The 6,398-nt window shown below is 47.5% G+C and overlaps 1 long non-coding RNA gene across 1 annotated transcript; it reads left to right on the top strand.

The window, feature by feature from the left end:
* The first annotated feature begins 4,340 nt into the window (after positions 1-4,340).
* LOC125548045 lies at positions 4,341-4,840 on the top strand. The gene is made up of 3 exons (XR_007300881.1): positions 4,341-4,468; positions 4,549-4,606; positions 4,710-4,840. It is a non-coding gene; the product is annotated as an uncharacterized LOC125548045 (long non-coding RNA).
* The last annotated feature ends 1,558 nt before the right edge of the window (positions 4,841-6,398 follow it).

The following is a 6,398-nucleotide window of genomic DNA, read 5'->3' as shown; positions in this document are numbered from 1 at the left end:
GTCGGTCTACTTGTCACGGACGTGATGCCTATATACATGATCATACCTAGATAACCTCATAACTATGCTCAATTCTATCAATTGCTCAACAGTAATTTGTTCACCCACCGTTAGAATATCTATGCTCTTGAGAGAAGCCACTAGTGAAACCTATGGCCCCCGGGTCTATTCTCATCATATCAATCTCCATTACTTTATTTTACTTGTTTTGCTTTTACTTTTCACTTTGCATCTTTATACCAAAAATACCAAAAATATTATCTCTATCAGATCTCACTCTCGTAAGTGACCGTGAAGGGATTGACAACCCCTAAGCGTTGGTTGCGAGTTGCTACCGTTTTGTGCAGGTACGAGGGACTTGCGCGTGACCTCCTACTGGATTGATACCTTGGTTCTCAAAAACTGAGGGAAATACTTACGCTACTATGCTGCATCACCCCTCCTCTTCGGGGAAAACCAACGCTAGCTCAAGACGTAGCAAGCCCGCATATGCATTGCATATCACATCCCGCATATCATGCCATGTTTTGCATCATGTTGCTTGCGCATTGCACCGTGGTTGATTGTTGTTTCCTTTGCTTGTGTTCTTGCTTTGGGTAGAGCCGGGAGACGAGTACGTGATCGAGGAACCCGTTGAGTACGCTTACGAGGATCAAGCTTTCGTCAACTCAGAGAACTTTGCAGGCAAGATGACCATACCCTCGAAATCACCTCTATCTTTGCTTGCTAGTTGTTTGCTCTATTGTTATGCCGCGATACCTACCACCTGCTATATCATGCCTCCCATATTGCGATGTCAAGCCTCTAACCCACCTTTCCTAGCAAACCATTGTTTGGCTATGTTACCGCTTTGCTCAGCCCCTCTTATAGCGTTGCTAGTTGCAGGTGAAGTTGGAGTTTATTCCTGGTTGGAACATGGATATTGTTGGGATATCATTATTATATCTTATTTACTTTAATGCATCTATACACTTGGTAAAGGGTGGAAGGATCGGCCTTATGCCTGGTGTTTTGTTCCACTCTTGCCGCCCTAGTTTCCGTCATATCGGTGTTATGTTCCCGGATTTTGCGTTCCTTACGCGGTTGGGTTATAATGGGAACCCCTTGACAGTTCGCTTTGAATAAAACTCCTCCAGCAAGGCCCAACCTTGGTTTTACCATTTGCCACCTAGCCTTTTTCCCTTTGGAGTCGCGCATCCCGAGGGTCATCCTTATTTTAAACCCCTGGGCCAGTGCTCCTCTGAGTGTTGGTCCAACTTGTGAGCCCCCGGTGGCCACCAGGGGCAACTCTGGGCTGGCCTACCGGAAGTTTGGACGACCCGATGTGCCCTGAGAACGAGATATGTGCAGCTCCTATCGGGATTTGTCGGCACATTCGGGTGGCTTTGCTGGTCTTGTTTTACCATTATCGAAATGTCTTGTAACCGGGATTCCGAGTCTGATCGGGTCTTCCTGGGAGAAGGAATATCCTTCGTTGACCGTGAGAGCTTGTGATGGGCTAAGTTGGGACACCCCTGCAGGGTTTTGAACTTTCAAAAGCCGTGCCCACAGTTATGTGCAGATGGGAATTTGTTAATATCCGGTTGTAGAAAACTTGACACTTAACTTAATTAAAATGTATCAACCACGTGTGTAGCCGTGATGGTCTCTTTTCGGCGGAGTCCGGGAAGAGAACACGGTCTCGTGTTATGGTTGAACGTAAGTAGCTTTAGGATCACTTCTTGATCACTTTTAGCTTCTCGATCGATCTTTGCTTCTCTTCTCGCTCTCATTTGCGTAAGTTAGCCACCATTTATGCTAGTGCTTGCTGCAGCTCCACCTCACTACCCCTTTTCCTTCATTAAGCTTAAATAGTTTTGATCGCGAGGGTGTGAGATTGCTGAGTCCCCATGACTCACAGATTACTTCCCAAACAGATGCAGGTGCCGATGATGCCAGTGTAGGGGACGCGACCGAACTCAAGTGGGAGTTCGACGAGGAGTCAGGCCGTTACTATGTTTCCTTTCCGGACGATCAGTAGAGGAGCTCAGTTGGGGCGATCGGGGATCTAGCATTTGGGGTTGTCTTTATTTGTGTTGGTTCCGTAGTCGGACCTTGATTGTATTCTGGATGATGTATGATATATTTATGTATTGTGTGAAGTGGCGATTGTAAGCCAACTCTTTATCCCTTCCTTATTCAGTGCATGGGATGTGTAAAGATTACCCCTCTTGCGACATGCCTACCATGCGGTTATGCCACTAAGTTGTGCCCAGACACGTGGGAGATATAGCCACATCGTGGGTGTTACAATCATCATCCAAATCAATAGTTGCCTTGCGTTTTTTGCTCTCTTCTTGATCATCACGGGGCTTCCATTTCTCTTCATCCTTCAACACATTGTAGCAATGGGGTGATAATCCCCAAGTGCGAGGAATCATCGTAGCAATTTCCAAAGGTGGAAGTGATAAGTATGGAGTGTCGAACCCACAAGGAGCTAAAGGTAAGATCAATATTCTCTCAAGTCCTATCTGCCATTGATACGACTCTACGTATACCGGACATTTGCTTCCATTTAGAAACGAGAAATAAAACTATGTTGTGGGTATGAAGAGTATAAATTTGCATGATATCGGAGAACTAAAATATAAGAACAGGTGATATTATCATAAAGTTAGAATATATCACAATATATTACAAATAGAGAGTGTGGAATAATGATGGAACGGTGTGCAGAATTGTACTAGGCAATTGTTAACAAGATCGGTAATCATTATTGCAATTTTATATGAGGGAGAGGCATAAGATAACATACTTTCTCTACTTAGATCATATGCACTTATGATTGGAACTCTAGCAAGCATCCGCAACTATTAAAGATCATTGAACATATACAAAGGATGAAGGGGGTGCTAGGCAGGCTCACGCCGTCCACGTGTCACTATGAATAGTGTCGACGGAGCAAGCGTTGCGTCCCGCGCGCACCGCGTGCAGAGAAGCGATCGAGAGAGAAAAGAGCAAGCGAGCAGCTGTAGCGAGAGACCCGCGCGCGCCACGAGCAGAGAAGCGACGGAGAGAGAAAAGAGCGAGCAAGCGAGTGAGCAGCTGTAGCAAGAGACAAAAATAGGGATACCCGTGACCTAAATCGCATCTCCCCCACCCCCCGCCTCCTCTCCTACCACCGCCGCCGCGCCCCCTTCTCCAGAGAGAGAAGATGAGAGGGAGAAGAAGTAAGAGCATCTCTAGCAGACCCCGCATAAATGGTCAAACCCGCAAAATAACCGTTTTTTGCAGTTCCAGTCGAAAAAACGAGCCCGAACAGACCCTGTAAAATCGTCCGACCCTTAAATTTTTTAAGGGGCCCTGTAAACGCAAATGCGAAACCCTCATATATACAGTTTTGAAGACAACTTTATCAAGGCCCTGCATACCGGTCAACGTTGGCGGTTGAGGAATCTTTGCTCCCGCCAATGCCATGAAGCTCGCCCGGCCGCCGCGGCCAACGCGCTCGCCCGTCGGCCGTCCGATAGCCGGCCGTTGCGCTCCCCCGTGGCTCCCGAACGGAGCTAGTTAGCTCAATCCATTCGAACGGAGCTAGCTAGCTAGCAGCTCAATCAATTCGAAGAGCTAGCTAGCTAGCTCGATGGCGCCGGCCGTTCGATCCGGTCGCCGCTTGCGCCGTCCCAGTAGCCTTGGGCTCCGCACGCGCCGCGCTCGCCCCGGCCTCTGCCCGCGCCGCGCTTGCCTCGCGTTTTCCCTCGTCCGCCTGTCCGCCGGATTGACGCGAGGAAAAGGACGACTAAAAGAGCTAGCTCTGGGTCTGTTCGGTATATTCGGAGAATATTCTTTTTTACGGGTTGATTATACGGGGTCTGAGTCTGTCCTCACCCTCGCCGTCCTGCATATACCCTTTTCCGCGAACTGCAAAAGATTTATGCGAGTCGGAATTTTGCGGGGTCTGCTAGAGATGCTCTAAGGAAGGGAGGGTGAAAGAGAGGAAAGAGGAGAGGGAGGTGCGGCTCCGCCGCCGCCTTCTCTCCCGGCCTCTTCTGCGGTGGTCGAGGTGCAGCAGCGTGGGCGCCGCCAGGTTCTCGATCCAGTCGGATCTGGCGCCGGTCGTCGTCCCCGTCGCCTTGTCTTCTTTCTTTCCAACCCACTGCCTTTGAGATTCTGCTCCTGATACCTTTCCTTCTCCCTTCCCGCCGCGGGAGCAGTCATCGCTGCGCCCTCGCCCCCGCACGCCGTCCTTCCACGCGCCTCACCAGCCACCACCACCAGCAGCGTAGGAGCCAAGGGGAAGGGGGTCCAAGGCCAAATCCTGCTTCAGCGGAGGCCATGACTGAGGCGGAGGGGGAGCTCCCCAAGGCCATCGTGGATCGTGCTGTGGCGGCATGGAGCAGGGGAGGATTTGGGCCATGGGCATGAGGGAAGGAGCAGCGAGGTCAGAGTTCCAGGCGGTGCCGGCCGTCGTCACATGTCCCCAGTCTAGGTTGCCCATCTGCGGCCAATTCATCTTCCTCCCCAATTTTTACTCCTTGATTCATGGTTTTTCTAAACATATGTGTGCAGATCTGAGAAAAAAAAGAGAAGTGGGTGAATCTTGAGGAAGAGCTTGGTGAAGAACAAGGTGATCTCTCTCTGAACAATCTATTTAGGTCCAGTTTCATCGCCTTTTGATTTCTGCTATTTTCTCGTGGGATATTAAGGAGTTGAAAACACATATTTTGTAGGTGTTCCTAATAGCAAAGGTGGTAATCAATGATGAGAAAAAAGGGACCGAGATTGGATTTCTGCTAGGTATGTTCCTCATCTCTCTCAGCTCTTGTTCCAATCCCCACCCTGATGTAACTGCTTCTTCACAACTGTTTTATGTGTCTTAGAAGATGAATGCCATGGATTGGCTAGATTCTTGCTAAGCTGACAACTAATTAAACTATTTGTCCCATTGTTAAAGCTAATCATAGTCATATCTGGTGATCGTCCGACTGCTGCGTATGGTGGCAACCGAATTCATGATGATGAACCAAATCAAATACGTAGTAAAGTTAGCACTAAATCACAAGTATATATTAAGGTTCAGTACACTCAAGCTGTCGAGCAGGTTACTCAGACCTGTAGATTTTGTATGGCAAGAAAATTACTTGAAAGAAATAGGTACAGCCACTGTGATAAATATCAAGATAGGGTGTGTGTGCGCGTTCATAGGGGTGAGTGTATGCGCGTGTATATGAGCGTTTGTGTCTGTACTGATGTTTTAAAGAAGCAAGTTGTTTCGTTGTTCTTACATGCCCACATACTGGAGATTAACATGTCCATCATTACAGCTCTAAACAGGTCAAAAACATGAAAAGAGAAGTATTACAGGAAAACTTGACCTCTTTGGCTCACTGGTCTCTTTTCTGCAAAACAAGCAAGAGCTTTGTTTGTTATCAATTAAGAAATCAAGGAAGAATGAAAGTACAAAATACAACACTAAAGCCTTATCGGACCTTAGTCCATATGTGAGAGGATCCATGAGGACCCCTGTTTCTCGAGAAAAAGGTACCGCACTGCTCCCGCCCCAGATTGCTCTCTGATCTTTGCGCCTGCTGACCCCTCGCCGCACAGCCTAATCTTCACTCAGCACTCACCATTCCCCATTCCCCAATCTCTGATTGATTCATTACTCATTAAGGTTTGCTACTTTGTTGGTTGTATCGAAGGTTCAATGATGATTGATAGAATGTGAAATTATTAATTGTTGAAGAATGAATATAGGAGCTGTGATAGAGGCGAGGGTCCCGATCTTTCGATGAGATGATAACTATCGATTTGGTGGAGTCAACTTTGACGATCCGACTACAAACATGCACGACGTTGCGCCTTAGCAATTGCTAAACCAATCTCCCGAGGTTACTGACGATGCTGGAAGCACGATCAGCCTGACCACGAAGGTCTATTCCTGCACGCAATCGAAGAACAAGCAAGAATATGATAATGCAATTTGAATATTGCGAATATAGATGACGTATTAATAAAGGTGGGGATCCGAAAGCGGTCTTGGTCTGGTCGTTGGACACAAACGAAGTACACAAAGTTGCAATGGCTAACTTTTAACTAAACAAATCCCCAGGAAAAAGCTACTAGATGGATCTACTTATATAGAAGCAAGGGGTGGCAGTTAAGGAGGTGGGAGGACGTCCCAAGGCAGCCTAAAACTAACCCTAGGTCGTACAAGGCTCATGGGCCCAAGTGGAGGTAGTGCAACACCTTTGGACTTTTTGTTTGACTCGGATTCCGCTGCAGTGTCAGATTGTTTCGTCGATATCTCAATGCTCCGGACGAATTTAAAGGTGATTCCAATTGGGTTGGAAAGAGCACGAAATCTATTTTCCAACAAAAAAGAATCACCCAATTTGGAGTCCGTATAAAAAAGTTGT

Source organism: Triticum urartu, chromosome 3, assembly GCF_003073215.2.
Source record: "Triticum urartu cultivar G1812 chromosome 3, Tu2.1, whole genome shotgun sequence".
Taxonomy (NCBI): Eukaryota; Viridiplantae; Streptophyta; class Magnoliopsida; order Poales; family Poaceae; genus Triticum; species Triticum urartu.
The sequence above is the reverse complement of the archived record's forward strand: the minus strand, read 5'-3'. Positions and strand labels throughout refer to the sequence as shown.